Source organism: Pantherophis guttatus, chromosome 1, assembly GCF_059756535.1.
Source record: "Pantherophis guttatus breed Tessera chromosome 1, ASM5975653v1, whole genome shotgun sequence".
Lineage (NCBI taxonomy): Eukaryota > Metazoa > Chordata > Lepidosauria > Squamata > Colubridae > Pantherophis > Pantherophis guttatus.
Window position 1 is genome coordinate 324,325,087 of NC_142063.1, and position 24,272 is coordinate 324,349,358.

The 24,272-nt window shown below is 39.9% G+C and overlaps 1 protein-coding gene and 1 long non-coding RNA gene across 2 annotated transcripts in view; both read left to right on the forward strand.

The window, feature by feature from the left end:
• Positions 1-14,622, forward strand: part of LOC117667596 (uncharacterized) — a 38,906-nt gene extending 24,284 nt beyond the window's left edge. The window contains exon 3 of the long non-coding RNA XR_004592079.3: positions 13,691-14,622. This is a non-coding gene — a long non-coding RNA (uncharacterized LOC117667596). The remainder of the gene's footprint in view (positions 1-13,690) is intronic.
• Positions 1-24,272, forward strand: part of PITPNM3 (PITPNM family member 3) — a 141,575-nt gene that overhangs the window by 26,207 nt on the left and 91,096 nt on the right. The window lies entirely within an intron of this gene.

A 24,272-nucleotide genomic window follows, 5' to 3' on the forward strand; every position in this document is an offset into this window, starting at 1 on the left:
CAAGAATTGAAAGAGAACAGAGCTTTAACCGAAGAATGCCTTCAGAGATTGGTTTAAATCCTTGTAAACCTTTGGATTCATTTCCTGAGTATTTGGAGATGTAATCCTGTAGCCTTTACCTTCTTCAGAATTCTTGAAGATGTATGTAATCACTCACCTTTTGGATTCTATTTTTTTTCTTTCAGAAAGATTATAGGTCATGTTGTCTCACTTCCAGCTATCTTACACCATAGTAATTATATGAACTGTACTATGCTTTTGAACCTGGTTTTGTGATAAAAATAAAATTAGTCAGCCTAGTAGGGGAATTTAAAAGAATAGAAAAACGTTTGAATGGTTTTTACTATGGTTGGCTATGGTATCTTTCTCGGTTGATTTTGGGACTTGGGCTTTGATCCTTTCTGGAGGAAAGGATTCAGAAATTGGTTATATTGGGGGTGGTGGGGAGAGAGGTTCAACCTTGGGAGGACTTTGGGATTGCCTCAAGATTTTTCTTTATCCTTCCTTCCTTTCTTCATCCTTCCTTCACTGCAGTTTCATATCTACATTAAAAGCATAAGGGCAAATAACCTAATTAACTGATCTCATTAATATGATTGGCTAAGGTCAGGAGGAGGTTGTGTCCAGAGATGGAGTTGGGTTGGATGAAGACAAACATTACAAGTTGAGGATTAATGTAGTTATTATTTGCATGACATTTATTTATCAGATTTAGAAACTGCCCATTTCCCTCACGGAGGAACTCTGGGTGATGTACAAATAAAATGTTAAAAACACAAAAACTGAATATAAAAAATTAAAGTAAAGACAAGGCTGGTAAAATTCAACATTAAAAATTAATTAAAGAGAGGAGGGCCTTCATGGCTACAGCTCCTGCTGCATGAGCCCCAAGTGAGACGGCAAGAGCCAGATCGTCAGATATTTTTGAAAGGCCAGGAGAGTCAGAGCCTGCCTTGCCTCTGTAGGGAGAATGTTCCAGAGGACAGGGCCGATGATAGAGAAGGCTCTATTCCTGGACCCCACCATTCGAAATCCTTTAACTGACAGGGTCTGCAACATCTCAGGAGGTGAGATGGGTGGCAAGCAGATCTAATACATACATACACACCAGTGGTGGGATTCAAAAATTTTTACTACTGGTTCTGTGGGCATGGCTTGGTGAGCGTGGCTTGGTGGGCGTGGCAGGGGAAGGATACTATAAAATCTCTGTTCCCACTCCACTCCAGGGAAAGGATACTGTAAAATCTCCATTCCCTCCCCACTCCAGGGAAAGGATACTGTAAAATCTCCATTCCCTCCCCACTCCAGGGAAAGGATACTGTAAAATCTCCATTCCCTCCCCACTCCAGGGAAAGGATACTGTAAAATCTCCATTCCCTCCCGATCAGCTGGGACTCTGGAGGCAGAGAATAGATGGGGGTGGGGCCAGTCAGAGGTGGTATTTACCGGTTCTCAGAACTACTCGAAATTTCCGCTACTGGTTCTCCAGAACTGTCAGAACCTGCTGAATACCACCTCTGATACACACACACACACACACACACACACACACACACACACACCCTTCCTCCTGGGTAGGACAGATTGATGTTGTGATTGGACACAGATGGTTCCGTTGTGCTGGGACAAAGATGGTTCTGGGCCCATGCCATTTAGGACTTTAAAGAGATCATAACCAACATTTTGAATCTGACCCGGAAACAACCAGCCTCTAATGCAGCTCACATAGCAAAGGTGTTATATGCGCTGTTCTTTGGGCACCCAAGATTGCTCAAGAAGCTGCATTTGTACCAGTTAAAACTTTTGGATACTTTTCAACGTGTAAAGCACATTGCAGTAGTCCAAACTATGACCGAGCAGAGAATCTCTCTGTCCAGAAAAGAGCATAAATGGCACACAACACATTAAAACAGTGATATGCATACTGTATTGTTTGCACCATTGATTATGTTATTCCTCTAATTATTCCTTTTGTGGTAATGAAGTACCACAATAGGAAAAAAAAACCTTAAATTAAATTATGTTTAAACTATAGTGAGCTAGAAACTGGCCTTGGCATTAATTTGGGTCTGCAGGTATAACCACAGGCATACTTATGATTGTTCTGTCTGAAGGTATTTGGTAGCTGGTTGATCTGACAGCTGGATTTCTGTTTGGAACAATTACCGATGCCCTGGTACATCCGTACTGTAGACTCTTGCAATGTGCTGACTGGCTGAATTTGCACAGCACAAAGTGGAGTTAGGTAGTTTGCAATTTAGCATGTTGCAGGAGCTCAGCTGTTGTCTTAACAGTTACAGTAAGTTAACTGAATGTATCACTTTATACCAGTGGTGAAATCTAAAATTTGTTACTACCAGTTCCATGGGCTTGGTGGTGGTGGGAAATGTGACGGTGGGCGTGGCCATTTTTTTTTACTTTCAAAGCCATTTTTTACATGTAAAACCATGTAAAAAATGCTTTCAGAAGGCTCTGATGATCCCAGCTGAGTTGCCTGATTGTCAGAGGGTTTTTAAAAAACCCTCTGTGATCAGGCAACTCAGCTGGGATCATCAGAGCTTGGATCGTCAGAGCCATTTAAAAGAAAAAAAGTTTTTTTCTTTTAAATGACTCTGACGATCCCAGCTGAGTTGCCTGATCGCAGGCAACTCAGTTGGCAGGCAGCTCGGTTGGCAGGCAGCTCAGTTGGCAGGCAACTCAGTTGGCAGGCAACTCAGCTGGGATTGTCAGAGCTTCGATTGTCAGAGCTTGGCTCATCAGAGGCATTTAAAAGAAAAAAAGCCTCTGATGATCCCGCGGCTCAGCTGGGCATGGGGGGCAGGGGCAGGGATTTTTGCTACCGGTTCTCTGAACTGTCCGCCGCCATCACTACCTACTTGCCTGAACCGGTCCGAACCGGGAGCATTTCACCCCTGCTTTGTACCATTATACATTTTTTGGTTTGGGCCTAGCATGTTATACGAACATAAGAATTGCCCTTGAGTTTATAGTTTAATATATTGTGTGACTCAGGAGAGCCTGGGATAGAAGCAGGGATGAAATGCTACCGGTTTGCGCCGGTTCCGCAAACTGGTAGTAAAAAAAAGCTACTGGTTCGTCTGAACTGGTATTTCTGACGATTAGCTGTGCCGTGTGATTTATATTTGCTAGAAAGCAGGAAATCTTGCTTTCTAGTGAATCTAAATCGCGCGGCACAGCTGTTCCCCCACCCTTGCTGTTCTACTTACCTTCTTAAGCCTCCTTTTTCCGGGCAAAACGTGCGTTTGGTGTGCAATGAACATGCACAGTGTGCGTTTGGTGCGCACTGTGCATGCACATGTGCAGCATGTATTTGGCACACACTGTGGATGCGTGCACACAGCGTGCATTTGGTGCACATTGTGTATGTGTGTGCATAGCGCGAGTTTGGTATGCACCGCGCATGAAGTTTTGAGAAGCAGGAACCTGGAGCCCCACCCAGAAGAAAATAAGATTGTACACTTTTTAATGCCTTCTGAGGGGATATGTGTGGGTGGGTGGGTGGGGAGGGGGAAAGGTAAGAAAAAAGAGTTCCCCAGATACAGCCTTTCTCTGGTCACTCAACTAGAAATTCTTTGGAGCAAATTTTTTCTGTCTGGCTCTTTGAAGAACTGTATGCTGGTTCACATGGCTTTAGAGTGAAGTGGAGGTTAAAGTTGGCTTTTTGTGTCTAGATATTTTGCATAGGGTGCCTATTAGGATTCTAGGAAAATAACTGTTAAGGCATGTTTTCAAACCATCAGTCATGTGGTGATGACTTGCACCTTCCCTTGTGCAATGTATTTCCGTTGTGGGCAAAGTGTCCCTTCTATTTCCCTGTTAGTCAATCCTCTCTTTTTAATTTCACTAAAATTATCTGCATGTGGAATCTTGATGCCATTATATAGCAGAACCCAAGCAAAATATTTGAGAGCTGAAGAAGCTTCTTGGATGAGAAGAGAAACGTCTTCAAAAAACCCCAGAAAGTCCAGCTGCCTCTTGAAAAAGCACCTTTGGGACAACCATGAACTGGATGACTGAGAATCTCCATAGACATTTAATTGAGCAAAACCCATTCCTTGGTTCAAGAGGCTATTCTCCCATGCTAAGAATTTAGCAAATATTGTTTGCCAATCCCACAGAAGAATTTTCATTCTTACCTGTTGATTATAATATTTTGCCATTTTCACTGTTAAAAGATTGAATATATCCCTGCACAAAGGACACACTGCATCTGTTTGTTGGATTCAGCATGGTCAGTGAACTTACCAGTAATATTGTATTTTCTAACCTACTGTTACACCAGGGTGCTCTTACCCTACAGGTTACTGGATATCTCCAAGCAAGTTGCTAATTTCATTGCACTGGCCATCAGTATCAGATGTCCAGCTGTCAAACAGCTTTGGTAAATACAGTATCTTTTTATTTGTCTACAGCTGTCAGTAATAAATCTATAATACATTTTATTGTTTTCCTACATTTTGCTTTAATTTTTAATGGTAAAAATAAATTAATCAGTAATCGGTCAATGGGAGGTAAATTTTTCTTATGTCAAATCTGGAGGAGTTGAAAGGTATGAAGTTCAACAAGGGACCTGCAATTGCATTCCAGAAGAATGTAGGATATAGTGTAATCATACTCTTCATAGGACCATCCTGTTTCATTGTGTTTATAGCTGAACTGTACATGGTTATCTGTCATGATGATGCCATTTATGGTGTTTTTCTGTAATATTGTGGTAGAATTTTTGCAATATGCTGTATAGCCCTTTAAGGATAAGATTTGCTCAAGAGTGTCAGAACTCTGAAATGTGTTGGTAAAAAAAACTAGAAGCCAATGCAATTGTTATAACAGCTTTTTAAATAATAATCTTTTATTATTCAGGCAGGCAGCTACTTCACTCTGAGTATCTGATAAAAGGGGACATAATTTTGTGAAATCTCATTCTGAGAGGTTTTCAAAGCCCATTACCTCTTCATGGCGATTATTGTTGCGTGTCACAAAAATAGTTGAAAGAAGGTATTTGGGAGGGTTATTAACAATTTTTCCATGGGTTATTTTCAGTTTTTCTAGGCAATTCTAAATAGAGCTTGACCTCTTCAATGTGAATCCAGATGTAACGTTTTCTTAAAGTTCTCAAAAGTGGATGGTGCTATAGTCATATTGGTTATCTAAATCTTTTTAAAATTTGGTCTTATTAAGAGGCAGACGCCGCTTCTTAATTCTAGGCAGGCTAGAATGAAAGCTAACTTCTCTTCTCCATTTTGTTGCTAAGTTGGTATGCTAGCATAGGGAGTTTAGTATCTGGACTATTAAACCAAGCTTGCCAGTAAAATTAATCCTTCTGACTTTTGTTTGAACGTTCTGTACTGGAAGAAAAAGCATTTGGCCTGTACCACTCCTTCACCATGATTCCAAAATTGTTCCTGGGCCATTGAAAGGAATTTATTCTGCATCTGTATATCAGTGATGCGGTGGATGTGATGTGCCAGTGCCTGGAGGCTGTGAGGGTCTGGATGGGAGTCAACAGGCTCAGACTTAACCCAGACAAGACTGAGTGGCTGTGGGTATTGCCTCCTAAAGACTATGTTGATTGTCCATCCTTGGTTCTGGGGGGAGGGAAGAAATTGTCCCCCTCAGAACGGGCTCGCAATTTGGGTGTCCTAGACTCACAGCTAAGATTAGAGCAACATCTGACAGCTGTAGCTAGGGGGACCTTTGCACAGGTTCGCCTGGTGCACCAATTGCGACCCTACTTGAATCAGGAGGCTCTCCTCATAGTCACTCATGCCTTTGTCACCTCATGGTTAGATTATTGCAACGTGCTCTACATGGGGCTACCCTTGAAAAGTGTTTGGAGACTACAGTTGGTCCAGAACGTAGCCGCGCGAGCTGTCGTGGGTGCACCTAGGTACACCCACATTACACCAATTCTCCGCAAGCTGTACTGGCTCCCTATTGGTCTCCGGTCACAATTCAAGGTGTTGGTTATTACCTTTAAAGCCCTACATGGCTCAGGGCCAGGTTATCTTCGAGACCGCCTTCTGCTGCATAGCTCTCAGCGACCGGTAAGATCCCACAGAATTGGTCTCTTCTGGGTCCCGTCAGCTAAACAATGCTGGCTGGCGGGCCTGCAGGGGAGGGCCGCCTCTGTGACTGCCCCAGCTCTCTGGAACAGTTACCTCCTGAGGTCTGGACCATCCCCACCCTATTGGCCTTCCGAAAAGCAGTGAAGACCTGGCTTTTCTGGCAGGCCTGGGGCCGTTGATCTTGCTCTTGTGATCTGGTGAGATCCGGCCATGAATGGCATGAATGAGTTTTTAATGTTTTTAATGTTTTTAATTTTTAAATGTTTTTTATAATGATTTTTTAAAAATGTATTGTGAGCCGCCCTGAGTCTTTGGAGAGGGGCGGCATATAAATTGAATTAATTAAATTAAATTAAATTAAATTAAATTAAATTAAATTAAATTAACTTGTGTTTGTGTGCAGTTGCATTATTTGTGGAGCAGATCCAACTGAGATGACAGAGACATCATATAGCTTAGTTATCTTTGATTGTTTTGAGCCGGTGAGGCCTGAGGAAGCAGGCTTCTCTGTACCTTAAGTCCAGCATGGTGTGGACTGGATCTCTGTCCCTCCTGGTTAATAAAAGCATCCAAGAAGGTAATAGTGGCTGGGTATTTGAAGTAGTAACACATCCTTGGGTGATAGGCATTGAAAGCTTTGAAAGAGGCATCGATGTATTCCTTTCTCAAGAGGCCAACTCTTGGTCCAGCAACTGCAGATAACTGCCCTGTGTTTAACCTTCTCTTTTTAAAAAAGCTGGTAGAGTAGATAATGTGTGCACAGCTACAGAGACTTCTGGAAGAAATTGATTATCTTGATCCTTGTCAGTAAGGATTCAGGTCTGAGTAAAGTACCAAAACCACATTGATCTCCCAGCTTGATGGCCTCTAGCAAGATTGGAATAGGAAGAGTCTAATTTGCTTGACTTGTTAGCAGTCTTTGGTGCCATCCACCATGGTATCCTTTTAGAGCAGCTGCAAATTTTAGGAGGGAAGCCCTGATGCTTTGGTGGCTTTCTTCCTTGAGTTGCCAGTTCTAGACAGTGGAAGGAGATGTTGAGCCCATGGCTACTGAACTGCATGGCCCAGTCCTTTCCCTCATACTATTTAATAACTATATGAAGACACTGGATGATGCCACAGGTCAGCATGTTTTGGGGTATTATCAATATACAGATGTTATTCAGTTCTGTTTCTCCAGTTCTGGCAAGACAGGTAATAGGGGGACATTCTCAGTTGTAGGGGCTGTCAGGATCTGGAGGAGGGAAAATAGACATAAGTTGAGTTCAGCAAGCTGTGAATATATAAACCTTCTGACTCCAGTAATGTACTATATTTACTGCTAGATACACTCCTTTAGGTGGAACTTGCTCACAATTTAGAGATTCACTAGAGTCACACCCTCAGCAGGTGAAGTCATGGCCACTATAACCTTTGCAGAATTGTACTGTGTATCTTGTACGCCAATTTTAACTTGGTAATATGTATTGTCATTGCTTTGATATTTCTAAGCTTTATTATGCTGCATGCTGCTTGGAGCCATTTTGGAGAACCACACTATAGAAATACTAGTAACAAATATAAATAAATTCCAGTAATCTAGGTAGAGTTTCCTTTCCTTCAACAATGAGCTGGGCGCAAGAGTTTCCAGTAATTAACTTTTCCTGACCTGTGGTCTTAATAGAATCTTGCTTATATTGTAATTGTGGAAAATATAATTTGCGTCTTTGTGGCTGTGAGAGATACAAGTAATTTATCATAGAGGTGCTATTATTAAATTACTTTAGTCCCTGAATCTAAAAATGGGCATTTCTTTCTATGTGCAATGTGAAGTGCTCCTCCCCTGAGTATATCATGTTTAAAAAAAAAAAAAAAAAAAGCATAAGAAAATATGCAATAGCAAGCCAGTGTGATTTCCATTAGGTACCTGTGACAATCCATGTATTGATGCTAGATGTAGAATATATATTGAGAAGTAGAGTTTCCCAAAGGGGGAATGCTAGAAATGTAAAGAAACAACAGACACCTGATTACATAGCACATGAGAAGCATAAAACAGTATTTCCATTAAGATTTGGAAAGAGTGGGAGGATTTATTGAGTTTAAACTCAAGAGAGTATAAGATGCAGACAACAGCTTTAACTGTGAAAAGTCAGTGAATTGTTTAAAGTGGCTTTAGTCCTAGTGTATAAGATTCTTTACTAGCCATCCGTTTTTGAGTGTTTGGAAATCTTCAGCCTAATCCAAACCTGCCATTAGGAGCCTGATGCCTTGTTTGCTGTGACCTTTTCCATCATTTTCAAGATGGGCTTTTGGGAGGCACATGATTTTGGCCCTGGGATCCATTCCTGCTGCACCACAGGTCCTGAATGTTTTATTTTATAATGGTTTATCCCAGTGGTGAAATCCAATTTTTTTTTACTGCCGGTTCTGTGGGCGTGGCTTGGTGGGCATGGTGTGGCTTGGTGGGCGTGGCTTGGTGGGCATGGCAGGGGAAGGATACTACAAAATCTTCATTCCCATCCCACTCCAGGGGAAGGATACTGCAAAATCTGAATTTCCTCCCCACTCCAGGGGAAGGATACTGCAAAATCTGCATTCCCACCCCACTCTAGAGGAAGGATATTGCAAAATCTCCACTCCCTCCCCACTCAGGCGCCAGCCAGAGGTGGTATTTGCCGGTTCTCCGAACTACTCAAAATTTCCGCCACCGGTTCTCCAGAACCTGTCAGAACCTGCTGGAACCTGTCAGAACCTGCTGGTTTTCACCCCTAGTTTATCCAGTAGCTGAAATTTGGAACTTACTGAACCATTCATTTCTTAATAGACAGGACTGTCAAAGCATTGATCCTCTGACATGTGCCACAGAAAATTGTACTATTTAGGGCTAAGAATAGAGCCTTAAACCTTTATCATAGGAGAAAAGATGAAGATCTTTAATGACTTCATGATCTGTTCCAAAGTTGACAACTTTGGAATGGATCATGAAGTCATTAAAGATCTTCATCTTTGGTCAAGAAAATTGTCCAAATGAATATAGGTATGCAAAGGTATCCTTGTAGCTGTTGAATACTAATCTCTTGGGCACAATGGAAAACTCTTCAGTCAATCTTTCTCTAGCATTGTGTAGGCCTGTATAGCCATTACTTATTGGGAACAAAGTTCTTTTATCACTATTACACTAAGAAGATGACTATGCCATGATGACATCACAATGTTTGAGGAAATTTAACTCAAGGTTTTGTTCATTTTTCATTTGAGTAGCTGAAGTTCTGGAGGCAAATTTCTGACCAAATTGTTGAGATTACAATATACTGGTAAATGTTCACTTAAGTTGAAAATATCCATAAGTAGTATTGGTCTGTGGCGCCATGACAGCAAATACTACAACTTGGTATTTGCAATGTGTGAAAAAGCTCTTGGAATCACAGATTATATGTTATTAAACACCAACGCTCTGGAATTTAAATATTTTTCAACATTAATTCACTAGTCATGTGTTAAAAGTTTCAGGATGTCTCAAGAGGCATAATTTCACAATCTCCTCAAGGAATATCTTACTTTTTCTGCTTCACACATAGAAAGCTGGAAATTAAAAAAAGAAGAAAATTCTCCATTTCCCTGTAACTCTGCTTGCTTCAATGGATGTTAATGAGATTTGAATATAGTAAATTCTGGGTTGCTCCCAGATCCTCTTCTGTTTTTCCGTGTGTCCATGAGCCACCCTACTTCCTTGAATACAGCTCTGAGTTTCTGCTGTTAGTTTTATGGGGAAGAACTGGGCAGCTGAGTAAGGTCCTTTACCGAGTTTGATTTCTGGTGACTTTATGAATATATCCATGTAGTTTTGTTGGCAGCCAACAAAAGCCAAAAATGGCTTTTATCTATTATTGAGACATGTTTTAAAATTCTCCAGTCTAGACTTAGCATCCCTACTATTCCCTGGAGCTCTCCCACTTGAGCATTAATCAATCCTAATTTTACATAACTTTCAAGCTCAATTCAGTTAAATGCTGCCATCGTCTGCTGAGGACCTTCAGTGAAGCAAAATTACAGCACAGATTCCAGCTTGAGAATCTTTCCCTTTTGTGAATCCATAGAACTGTTTCAGTGTAAGTTTTTTTCAGCCAGTGTAATGGAAAACTAGTATATTTTAGCTGAGAGTTGAGACCTTTGTAGAGCCACTAACTTCAATGGCAATGAAAAGGGTCCTGTCCAACTGCTATTTATATTTTTATTCTGTTTTTCCTCCCAAAAGAGTCAAGAGTAGTATGCAAAGAATGCAAAACAAAAAAATTTACAAAGAATAAAAAATAGTTATTAAAGAAGAAAAGCAATTAAAACAAATTTTCCCCCTGGAACAATTGTTATCATAACCTATGACACTGAAAGTCCTCTGAATACTAGCCATCCATAGGTAAAATTTCATGAATGAGTTCATAGATGCTACAATTTATGAAAAACATATGATCCCAAGATGCTGCAAGGGTTTGTAATACATGCAAATACACAGATATACATGTAGCCAAACATCCAAATTTTGATCACATGACTAGGCTACTGAAACTTGTGTGACTACTGTATAAGGAAATGTACTGTCAAGCCTCAAAAACTAAGAAGAATACAGTAATTCTTCTAAGCAGATTTCTTTATTGTTCCTCAATTATAGACAGAATCTTGCCAAAGATACTACCCTCATAAAACATACACTCTAAGGAGGCATAGTCTTCACCCACTTTCTCTCACACAAATTGACTGAGTTGCCTCTTGGTCTTTTGGAATACACTCCCTCCCTCCTGGGAATCCAAACCAGGGGTGAAATGCTCCCGGTTTGGACCGGATCGCCCGATCTGGTAGCGATGGCAGCGGGTGGTTCGAAGAACCGGTAGCAAAAATCCCTGCCCCCACCCCGCCCATGCCCAGCTGAGTCGCACGATCATCAGAGGCTTTTTTTTTACTTTTAAAAGCATTTTTTCTACAACCTCTTTGGCCGAAGAGATTGTTTAAAAAATTCTCTTAAAAGGCTCTGACGATCCCAGTTGAGTTGCCTGATCGTCAGAGGCTTTTTTTTTTCTTTTAAAAGCATATTTTCTACAACCTCTTCGGCTGAAGACGTTGTAAAACAAATGCTTTTGAAAAGGTAAAAAAAAGCCTCTGACGATCACAGCTGAACAGCGCGATCGTCAGAGGCTTTTTTTTTACTTTTAAAAGCAATGCTTTTAAAAGTAAAAAAAAAAAAGATTGCGCGGCACAGCTGATCACATACCTCCCTTGTGCGTTGTTCTACTTACTGCATGCCTCCTTTTGGCGTGCAAAATTGTGACAAATCAAGGCTTGAACTATCTCGCTTTGCATGTAATGAGTCTATCTCATATATTAGTTTCACCTTTTAAGTTGCATTACTGAAAGAAATGAACTTTTGCACGATATTCTAATTTTTCGAGTTTCACCTGTACTCTAAGGAAATCTAGAGAAATCTAATGCAATTTCACAAAACTGGGACCTCTTCAGATGTGATGTGTACATTTAAACTACTGTAATTCCTAACAGTACCAGAGAATTGAGAGTTTAAGTTTACATATTTGGAGTCACACCTTTATATTGGGGAATATACAGTTGGGGATATACAATTGGGGAAGATTGGTTATAGGAATGAAATGGGGTTGAAGCTGGCTTGTCCTTGGAGGAAGGATTGGGTCCATTCTCTTAAGCCTTGTTTGACCTGACAGTAGGGAACCCATTTTGTAAGAGGGTCTTTCTTTTCCTGCATGTAACTATTTTTAATATTTTATTTTCATTTGTAAAAAAGGGTATTATATCAATGTTCTTATTTAAACCAAAGGTGCTTTTCAAAAGCCAGCTGCACTTTCTTGGATGAGAACTGAAACATTTTCAAAGAAAAAAAACCAAGAAAGTCCAGTTGCCTTTTGAAAAGCGCTTTTGGGACATCCATGACCTGGATGATTGACAATCTCCATAGACATTCTTATTTTGAAATTTCATGATAAAAATCAAGAAAGATTGTCCAGTTTATCCCACATTCCTCATGTTTTTCTATACAATTATAATAATGTATAATGTGTCTCAACAACTTAGTCATTTTAATAATTTAGCAAAAGGATTTTTTAAATATAAAACAACTTCCTTTGCTTCAATAATTTACTTATTTAAGTATTTGGCCATTGTTTCATCAGTCAAATTATTAAATCTGTTTTGGGTGAATTTATTTTATTTTTCCTTTTTTGGGCATAGTTGAAAAAAATGAGTTTTTTTTCTGATAAAAGAAAACAGTTTGCGTTAACACATACCTTCCTTCCTTTATAGCAATTTCATAGATATGGATAAAAGATGAACAGTTATAGGATGCTGACTAATAAATATGATTTTGTCAGCGATAGAGAAATCTTTTTTGCTGTTCTAATAGAATGTAGCTTCAATCCACTATGAAAAAACATGTGCCAGTATGCATTATCCCCTTTGCTGCATTCAGAGAATAAAGCATTTCAGGCATTCAAATGACTTGGGGAAATTTACTCCAGTGTACATTTCCCTTTGCGGCCAAGGCTCCGCTCTGCTAGATTGACAGGCTGCTATTTCCTTGAATACAAAGGGGTACATTATAAATAACTTCAAAGCACTTAAACTAAAGAGTGGAATGTCATGGTAAGTTCCTAGGGGACCAATAGAGAAGAACCAGAATTTTATCAGAAACTGAGTTGTGAATTAAAGTGCAACAAAGATATTTTAATTCTTAAACTATAAAGGCTATCCCAGAGGAAAGCAAAAAACATCAGGCATAAGACTATGTAGTGGACCAGTTTCTGCGATCAATAGTACATATATTTCTATCTCCAAACCCGAGAATAAATGGATGAAGAATTGATTTATGAAATGTTAAGAACGGACTTGAGTCGCAGAAGTTTGGATGATTGTGAAATCTTAGGTGCATATCTTCTGCTCTTAGCAAGTCCAAATCATGGTGTGGAATAGGACCAGTTGAGCTACCATTTAACCTTATAATGAAAACATGGAATGTGGACTTTGTGTCATAAATCCACCTTTTTAGTACCAGGAATATATAGTGCTTGCTAATTCTTTAAAATTATGTTTAGAGCTTTCTCAAGGCAGACATAGTTGTAGTATATGCATGCCTTGGCAAATATCCCAAAAATGACTTTTTGAATAGTTTTGTGTGGAGGCAGCTACCCAATTAATTAGCAAAGCAATCTAATTAATTAGGTTTATATAGATAGTGCCATCCATTGTTGGTATGTTGGCAAATGGTGTAAAATGTATTTAAACTTTATTTCCATCAGTGTGGAGAACAGAGGAGCACTGAGCTGATGGATGCACAAAAAAAGGGTGCATTTTTTTGTTCTTTCTATTTCAGAGTAGCTTATTTTTTAAAAAAGCTCTTGTCCTCGTTCTCTTCTCATCATACACTTGCATCTGGTTATCAAGAAAGGAAATGTGGATGAATTTGGTTGAATTACTGCTCTTTTGTACTGACCACAAAGAGATTCATTAGATCATGAAAAGACTTAGCACTTAAAAAAAAATAAGAAACCACGTTGCTCAATTACTCCTTCTTTTCTTCATGTATTTTTTGTTGTTGTTTTTCCCAGGATGCTGGTGGAACAGAGAAAAGGGCTGGATCTGAACAAGGAAGTCAGAAGCAGAGCAAACATAGTATCCTGGGCTGGATTCCTAGATTGAGGCTGGCCATGTAAAGAGCGATGGGAAGATGGACAGGAAGTAGGGGAGAAAGGAAGTGGGAATCAGGGCTAAAAACCAAGAATCATCAAACTTTAAATTCATAAAGACATGGCAACAAATCAGTTAAACTGTTGGAGGCCTGGATGAAGGAGGGCAAAAATTAAGTTACAGGGGGTATAAATTAAATTGCATATCCATATTTAGTAACTTTTTAAATTCAGCTTAAAAGCTATTGTCTATTTATGGTGTGTTGTGCTGAAGAAACTTAAGGCAAGTATGAGCCAAGCATCTTGGAAAACTCTGCTGAGATTTGCTGGTGAGTCCAAGAGCAACCAAATACAGATACAGAAGAGGGATACAAAGGATTCAAAGAAAAAGTGGAAATAGTATCAGAAGTGGGGACATTGGAAAAGAATTGGAGAGCCAGGAAAATAAGAGGGAAGAATATAACATTATCCACAGTATAGATGGGTGGTGTGGGGGAAGAGAGAGAGGTGTTTCTTTTCTTCTCTCATGAAATTAGAACTCAAGACCACCATTAAATCTTAATATAGGGAGATACAGGACTTGATGTAGTGAGCTCATGACTCTGAACAACATTTGTTTCTACCAGACTGTTGATTGACCACAAGAAATTCCTGTTCATGCAAGGCAGAGTTAAATTCATGGTCAACTCTTGTGCAATGGCAAGTTATTATAAGAAATTCCTTAAGTTCATGGAGGGTCAGGATATAAATGGTGGCCGTGGTGGTTTTAGTCTTTGCCTATCTCATGTATCACTGTTATGAGAGGAGCAGCTCTATAAATCATTTAAATAAATGAATAAATTGCTAGTATTATTTATTACTGTTTTTACCTTCTGGATCACAACCAGCATATCTTAACCATCTGTTGTTTGGAACCGACTAAAGAAAATTGTTGGTCATGTGACATAGTATTGTGGACTATATAGGTCTATGGGCTAATAGCACTTAGCAATAGCACTTAGACTCTGCTTCACAGTGCTTTTCAGCCCTCTCTAAGCAGTTTACAGAGTCAGCATATTGCCCCCAACAATCTGGGCCCTCATTTTACTGACCTCGGAAGGAGGGAAGGCTAAGTCAACCTTGAGCTGGTGACAGTGGTGGGTTGCTCCTGGTTCGCACCGGTTCGCAAGAACTGGTAGTAAAAATTTGTAGTAGTTCGGAGAACCGATAATAACATTGGCTGGCCATACCCCCAAACCGGTCCCGGCCCGGTTGCTGCTCGCTTACCCCGCCCACCTCATCAGAGGCTTTTTTTTTTTAACTTTTAAAAGCATTTTTTCTATAATCTCTTCGGCCGAAAAAATGCTTTTAAAAGTAAAAAAAAAAAAGCCTCTGAGGATCGCTCGTCTGAGCTGGGATTGTCAGAGGCTTCTAAAAGCATTTTTTTCTGCAACATCTTCGGCCGAAGAGGTTGTAAGAAAAAAAAATTCCTTTAAAAGCCTCTGGTGATCCCAGCTGAGTTGCCTGATCATCAAAGGCTTCTAAAAGCATTTTTTTCTGCAAAGTCTTAAGGTTGTAGAAAAAATGCTTTTAAAAGTTTTTTTTAAAAAAGGTTGGCCACGCCCACCCAGTCACATTACCCCCACCAAGCCACACCCACAAAATAAGCCACGCCCACAGAACCGGTAGTAAAAAAATTTAGAACCCACCCCTGGCTGGTGAGACTCGAATTGCCAAACTTCAGTAGTAGCCTGCAGTACTGCATTTTAACCACTGCGCCACCATGGCAATGCAGCAAGTTTCTTCTTATCTTTTTATAAGAGCGTAGGATATGCATTGACACAGAAGGTGGGGGAATGTGGTAAAGGATCTTTGGAAATAAATAAAATAAACAATAAATAAATAAAAAATCCTGAACATTTAGCTCCTTTTAGATATTTGGCTAGATGAGGACATTCAGAGTCTAACATCCAACTTTCTCTGGCAATATTGAGCAATACTGAGCACATATGATAATCCTATTGTGCTAGAAAAACATTTTTAATTGCTTTGATCTTCCCAGATCGGGAGTCTGATTAAATCTAGAGACAGGTGACAAAACCAGGATCTTGCACGGTCCTGCGTGGTAGTACCTGTGGTGCTCATGTGTGCGAACTGCACATTTAGCATACACTGTGCATGCATGCATGCAGCTAACTGGTAGCAGACCTTGGAGGATTTCACCACTGGATGAATGTATATAACACAGAGACAGAGAAAATGGATGGATGGATATGAGAGGCTCTAAATGGAGAGATGTAAGAATATATACTATAAGATTTGAATGCATGTTTTTCCCATTTTAATATTAGCTCTGTACATAGGAGTTCATCTAACAGCTTCTATATGCACACCCTTCCCTAGGTTGAGAGATTGTGGCAAAATCAGTTAGTCATCTCTATTTTTTCATCTTTTCCAACCTCAATGGCTGTGTGTGCAATTAATTTGGTTACTAAATTTCCTTTTTTAAGATTTCAACAATATTCCAAACCACAAAAATATCTAGCCAGGGTGAATACTAAACATGTACAAACAAAGCAGAGAGAGTTGTGCAATTAAAAATTGCATTCCAAAGTCTGAAATCATATGACTCATGAACAAATTTCTGAAAGGAAGATTACATCTTTTGCTGACCTTGGGTTACTAAGTAGTGCCAACATCTTACAATACATCTGGAAAACAAGCACAGGTTTTTCAACAAAGAGAAATGGCTCTATACCTTTCATAAATTATTATACTGTAGCCCTTATGAAGACATAGAACACATCTTGGTATCCTCAATGCTCATCTCTGAGTAACACTGTATTACATTTATTCTATCAATACTGTATTCTTTCATAATTATTCAAAAATGTTATTCAAGAAATAAAGCATCCCTTGCAACAGCTGAAATGGTCAGTCCTATGTAATCTTTCTTGTATAGCATATCCAAGGCACCAGGAGGCAGCTCATCAAGAGGCATTCCTGCCAGGCTTCATGTACAGTAGTTTTGGGTATTGTCTAGCTAGAAAAGAGCAGGTTATAGATATAATTTAATATGAAAAACTTTTTCTCTTCCACCCCCTGCCTCCCCGCACATATCTGATCCCCATGGCTGCTATAAAAACCTTAGTGTATTAAAAACTGAACTTTGAATTTGAGTGAAACCTAATAGGAAGGTGGTCTTTTGATGCTAACCAGGGGAAAAGATGCAATATTAGAAAAATGCCTTGTTTTTATTCTTCTCTCGTTCTGGAAGGGAAAAGCAAGTGCATCTAAGATTTCCATGAAATGAATGCTTGTTGAAGGAGAAAACAACTCTTGAGTGCCTGATAAAAGGTTTCATTTCACCAAACAGTGATGTGATCCTCAAGAAAGCTTCTAATGGGTTCTGTCTCTTTGTAAGTGTGTGTGAATGAGTAAGAGATAGTGTATGTGTGTGTACAGCTGGGCTGTGCAGCTGGAATGACTTACATGAGATGTTTTGCGATGTTTTGTGTGAGAGAGAGGGAGAGAAGGAGGGAGAGAGAGAGAATATGAACATGAATATGAATATTGTTCCAGTTTTTTTGCAGATACATTTTCCATCACACAGTTCAGGTTGCCAAAGCTTTGAGTGATGCTCTTGCAGACCAGTAACTGTCCTCAGTGTTCATTCTCTTTAGCTCTGGCTTGTGGTTAGTTGCAGGCAAAGGAGAATGTTGTGGTAGCCTAGCAACTGGTAGGCTAGGAAACTATATTTCACTGGAACTAAAGTGGAGTTAAAAGGTGCCTTTAAAGTACCTTCTGTGGAGGAAAAAACTGGTGGTCTTGTTTGAAAGTCAGAAGTAGGCCCAGTTCTCTGGCCATATTGCTTAAATTTCACAGTGCTCTTTGAAGAAATTTGTTGCTAACAGTCAACACTCTAGACCAGGGGTGTCAAACTTGATTTCATTGAGGGCCACATCAGGGTTGTGTTTGACCTCAGGGGTTTGTGGGGCGTGGCCAGGGGGGCCCGTGGCCAGCTCATCATCACTCATGTCAGGGGCGTCTGTGGTGGCCCAAGCGCTCTGCCAGAGAAAACGGGCACCCAAGCTCCATTTTCAGCTGTGACAGGCTCCTGCAACCCTCTGCCAGCAAAAACGGAGCTCGTGAAGGCCACCCACAGCCCTCACGAGCTCTGTTTTCACTGGCAGAGGCACCGCGGGGGCAATCCTTAGCTGTTTCCAGGGTGGCACCGCTGGCCAGATCTAAGTACCCTGCTGGCTGGATCTGGGCCCCAGGCCTTGAGTATCCTTGCTCTAGACAGTTTCCAGAATAGTGTCCTCTGTTCTGTGATTCACTGACATGGTACCCATGTTTTCATCTTTGGCTAGCTTCTCAAAGTAAACCATGGTTAAACAAACCATGACTTAGCACAGACTACCTCTAAATTTGGGGAAGACTTGCTGGAGGTCATGGGGACCATGGAACAGCATTATTTAGCCTTAAAAGCCTAGGATTCAACTACAGAAACTTTTTCTGATCTTTAGTAAAATTTGGACAAATGACCCATGACTGTTCTATTCCACACCAGTAGTATCTTCAGAACTGAATGTAGACTATCAAAAAAATTCAACAAAGCTATCTAATTTCAATGAAAGTGAAACAAAACACAATCAGTCTACAGTTCTTGAACAATTTTTTGGTGGTGATTAATTAATTATGTGCCATCAAGTTGGTCTCAACTCTTAGTGACTACATAGATGGATTTGTTTCCAATCTGGTCCTTTTTCATTGGTGTTTCTGTCACCACTTTAATTTAATCCATTCAGTTTACAATACTGCTGGTGTCTTTTTCTTCTGTTTCCTTCCATCTTTCCCAGCATTACAGATTTTCCGAGAGAGAAAAGTATGTCCAAATTATGATAAAATGAGCTGATCATTTGTGCAAATTATTGAGATCATTTGAGTGAGAGCTCTGGGTTGATTTGCTTAAGGACCATTTGTGATATTTTCAGGAGTCTTCTCTAACATTAAAGTTCAGAAGCATCACTACACTTGACATTCTGCTTCTTCAAAATCCAACCTTTGCTTCTACAAAGGTTGGTAGCTACAAATTTGTTGTTTTTCTTTCTCAGACCACAGAGAATGTTAGCTGGGATGTGGTGTCTGTGAGGGGAATGACAAATATTTCAGTCCTGAGAACAGTGGAGATAATTATTTAACTCATGGGGCTTTTTTCAGACAACAGGATTTATTTTATCAATTAAGCAGTAGCTGAATATGTTATACATATATCCATACATACCTGATTACACTATTTATTTTCAAGTTAATAATATGTTGAAAATGGAATAATAAGCATGGGAAAGGAACAAGTAATAGAAATATTAAGAAAAGAGAAAAGAAAATATAACTTACCAGATAGGCTTGTAGATATGAGTGCCACAATCTACTGTGTTTTTGATCAATCAAGATTTCTTGATAAGAAAAAGAGCATATTAGGAAACTGCTGTGTTTTCCCGAAAATAAGACCCTGTCTTATATTTTTTTGAACCCTGAAATAAGTGCTTGGCCTTATTGCCATGCGCTCAAAAGCCCGATTGGGCTTATTATCAGGGGATGTCTTATTTTATCCGTGCAATATGCAACATTCCTTGCTAATGATAAAGAGAGCCCTATTTAGTTGGGGGAAGTACATAAAATGTATTCACACACATTAATACAAAAATGCCAAGCTCCTTTAATGTTAAATTTGGTCATGTTTTTATGTTGTAGCATGTAATGCAAATTGAGCCCATTTAATTAAAGTATATTTTAGTGCATTGTGCAACCCTCAAAAGATGATTAATTAAGCATATCACATAAGCACTGTCATTTAGTATCCTTAAAAGTAGGAACATGTGAAAATAGCATTGTTGAAAATAAGTGAGTTTGCCAAGGAACAGAAAGTTCACAGAGGGCTACTTGCAACCCATGGGTGAATTAGCTATTCCTGATTAATAAATACAAATTCTGTAGACTATATTCTGTAGACAAATTCTGGGGACTATATTAGTCCCCAGTCCAATGCCTGCTGTTAAACCCAGGTATCTGAAAAAAGGTCCTTTCCCATTCTTTTCATGTTTTTAAGAAGTGTTTTTCTCTCTGAATGGGATGAGAACAACTCTTTTGCCTTCTACTGTGGCAGCATGATACTGTAATGTGCCTGTGAAGTGAGAACTCTTTGACAGACATCTCCCTGTGGGATCTGAGGGCAATAATTGATTTTCAGTAATTGGGCTGAGTAGGATGACTATCACTAAAGAGAAAAAGTGAGTGAATTAGTGAGAGGGAGGGAGGGATTGTGCTTGACTTGGCAGAGATGGAATGGGCATATTATTGAAGGAATATTTTACTCATGCACCTTGATCAGAGCATGCTTGATGTTGCAGCTGCAATCTAGGAAACAGAAACAGGTACTCCTCAACTTACAACAGTTCATTTAGTACAGTTCATTCAAAGTTACAACAGGATTGAAAAGTATGATTTACAACAGTTTTTCACACTTACGACTTTGGTAGCATCCGCATGATCATGTGATCAAAATCCAGAAGCTTGGCAACTGGTTCATATTTATGACCACTGCTGTGTCCCAAAGTCATGCGATCACCTTTTGCGACCTTCTCACAAGCAAAGTCAAAGGGGAAGCCAGATTCACTTAACAACCAGTTTACCAATTTATCTAGTGCAGAGATTCACTTAACAAGTGTGACAAGAAAGGTGGTAAAATGGGGCAAAACTCACTTAACAAATGTCTCACTTAACCACAGAAATTTTGGGCTCAGTTATGGTTGTAAGTTAAGGACCACCTGTACTTTTTCTTCCAATCAGTCTTGTGGATCTGGTGCTTAGGTGAATGGCCATCTTCATGAAGGTTTGCATAGGCCAGGACATTTTTGGAATCCAAAATTTCCAGTGATAAATGACACCTAAGCTTGGCATTCTTTCAGTAAAGATACCCTGCCTGCTATAATTTCAGACTACATCCTCTGCAATCAATTAAAATGGGGTTCCAGATGTGGTATTCAGCTCGTTCATACCAGTTCGGGTGAACCGGTAGCGGAGATAGCGGGTGGGCTTGCCTCGGCTCTATGCCATCCTATTTAGTCACAGTTTTGAGGGTGGGTGCATGCGCGGAAGGTGTGTGCACGAGCAAAGCACATGTGCGGAAGGCTGAGTGCGTGCACGGAAGGGGTGCGCGCAGGGCAAACTGGTGGCAACAAAATGTGAAACCCACCACTGTTCTGTTCTCTTAATTTATTTTTACCACCTATTTTACAGTGAGGCTGGTTAAATCTGTTTTAATCTGTCTGGGCCAAAATGATTTAATTTGATTTTATCTGGTTTTTAAATTTTTTGTATTTATGTATTTTATTGTTGGCTGTTCACCACCCTGAGTCCTTCGGGAGTAGGGCAGTATACAAATCAAATAAACCTAAACCTAAACCTAACCTAAATGATATGCCTCACCATTGCAGAGCATGCTGAATCAAGTTTGAGAACAGTGTCCTCTTCCTTTTCAGAACAAGAATGTGTTTTGGGGAGAGAAATGGAGTGATGGGGACAGGGGGAGTGAAGCCCCATTTGGAGTTTTCTGTTTCTACATAAGAAAACGTGACCAATTCTGCAGTGCTGTATAGAAAAAAAATCTAGTTGTCTCCTATTTACCCTGTTTCCCCGAAAATAAGACATCCCCTGATAATAAGCCCAATTGGGCTTTTGAGCACATGTGCTAAAATAAGCCCCCCCCCGGAAAATAAGCCCTCCCTGAAAATATTTAAACGCATGCGTAGCCGGTCCCGGCCATTTCCTCTAGTTAGGGTTAGGGAGACAGAGCTGGAAATCAGGTAAAACAGCCAGAGGAGCCCTCTCTTGCTCCACGTGCCCCAAAATAATAAGACCTTCCCGAAAATAAGGCCAAGCGCTTATTTTGGGGTTCAAACAAACATAAGACAGGGTCTTATTTTCAGGGAAACATGGTAGTGTCACGTCAGCTATATAACATTCAATAAATTCGCAGCCACCAAAATACAACTGGTTGTTTTTACTGCAGAAGAGTTAATTTATCGCAATTTTAAAAATTTTTTAAAAGCCAACGATACCAAGAGAGTAGAGCAGGGAGAAATGCCATATCACTGTTGTTCTCAACCTTGGCTACTTGAAGATATGTGGGCTTCAACTCCCAGAATTTCTCAGCCAGCTATGCTATGCTATGCTATGCTATGCTATGCTATGCTATGCTGGCTGGGGAATTCTGGGAGTTGAACTCCATATACCTTCAAGTAGCCAAGGTTGAGAAACACTGCCATATCTAATAGGTCTGGAGATAAGAGCTTGGGAGAGGAAGTTGAATTTTTTAGCTTTAGCTTCCTCTGTGAGGCGGGGGCTCAGTTTGTGTTATTTTGACTCTATGAACGGTGGGAAGATAAGGAGTTTAGTACTGTTTCATTCCTTTTTTCCTGTTTTATTTTTTTCTTCACTCATGGCAGGGATAGGACTACTCCATCCTGAAGCAGTGTTAAGGATTCTTTTGTACAACAACTTGAGGCTAAAAATAGGGTGGAGATGCCAGGCTTCATTATATTTTACAGTCCTGCCATTAATATGCATTCCTTCTTTCAGTGTGGTATTTTCCCCCACTAGTTTAGATCTCCTAATTTGCTCTAAAGCTGTGTTTCTTAAACGTTTTTCTCTGTCACGCCTCCTTCTCACTTCGTATATATTTTCATTATATTTACTAATGTTTAATGCACTAATGTATTAGTTTTCCACATAGGCTGTCAAATAATTTTGATTTCATGGACTCCCAAGAGGCTCTTGGAGGTCCCTCAGGGGTCTTAGGACCACACTTTAAGAAAAACGGCTCTAAAGGAGGATGGAGATTGTTAGTGGCCTTGAGAACGATGCTATAAATTCAAGAGATCTCCTCTTGCAAAATCAATTTCTACTTTTCTCAGAGAGTCTCTTGATGTCAGACCTACAATATCAAATCTATGAAATCTATTTTCCCCACAACAGCAATCCTCTGAATGGATAGGGCTGAGAGAGTGTGACTAGCCCAAAATCACCCAGTGGTTTTGATTCGTAAGAGAGGAAGGCTGGAATTCACTGCCTCCTGATTTCTAGCCAAGCACCTTAACCACTACATGGAACTGGCTTCTCCTTACCTCAAGGACATAGTCACTTGGCATTTGGGGGAAGTGGAATTGAGGGACTGGCATTAAAATTCAAAGCCAGAGGCTTTCCTCCCTTCTTTGTGTGCAATCCATTCTGCCTTCCCATCTTCTCATTATTCCCTTTGGCTGCTTTTATCTTGCTTTTCCTTCCGGCTGCCAGTTCTTCCCAGGTGTTCCTCCAGTTTGGCTTAATTAAAATCAAAGTCTGGCTTTCCTTTCAATAACCCATTTGTAGCTGATTTAATTTTTATAAATTAATAAGGTGTTTTGCTCCCCCTCCACTTTTCTTTTTTTAAAAAAAGGGGAGAGGCATTTGATGCTTGGAATGGCTGCCAGTCTATCCACAAAGATGGCCGGTATGCTATTTTAGCACATGGAAGAGATTAAATAATTTTTTTGTTAAGTCTTGCATTGGGGGATGTCTACTAGGTGTGTGTTTAGCAAATAAGATGTGCTTCTTAATTGCTGTTTCCTCTTTTCTCAGTGAAAGTGCTAGGATCTCAATAAAAGTGGTTTGAAAATGGCTGTCAGATTAGATCAGGGATCAGCAACCTGCGGCTCTGGAGCCGCATGTGGCTCTTTCACCCATCTGCTGCAGCTCCCTGTCACTCAAAATATGCGTCACAACCGTCAATGTGTGAAACCTGCCGGCATACGATTTATTGAGTTTTTCAATCCCCAGTATGCCAACCATGGATAAATCCAAGAAAAGAAAAGTTTCAGAAGAAAACAGAACGTTTAATTCAACTATATATGCTAATTTTGTGGCTGCTCAAGAAATAGTCAGGCACGGGAAGGGTTTTGTGGCTCCTGGTGTTTTCTTTTCTGTGGAAAATGGTCCAAATGACTCTTTTGAGTGTTTAAAGTTGCAGATCCCTGGATTAGACAAAGGTCTTCAAGTGTGGGGTTTCTTAGTCACATGACATCCTTTCCTGTTTCTCCACTTTTGAATGATTGACACCATCAGTCTCTTTATATAAAGTTTCTTTATGTACCAATAAAGGAGAATATTTGTAGCTTAGGGTTGACATGAAGGGTGCTTGGTGCTCTCTGAGCTTGCTTGTTTTCTTGCAGACGGTTCATTACTCTAACTAGGTAACAATATCAGTGCTAGTCCTGATAACTGATGCTATTACCTAGTTAGGGTAATGAAACATCTACAAGGAAACTCAGAGAAGACCAAGGACCTCTTGGTCTCTTTATGTATATCATATTGTATTATTTTCTTTTGTTTGCAATATTTATGCTTTTAGATTAACATGAAACAAAGCAACTTCAATTCTAAAAATCACAGTAAAAAAAGCAAACTACCCAAATACATTTTGTTT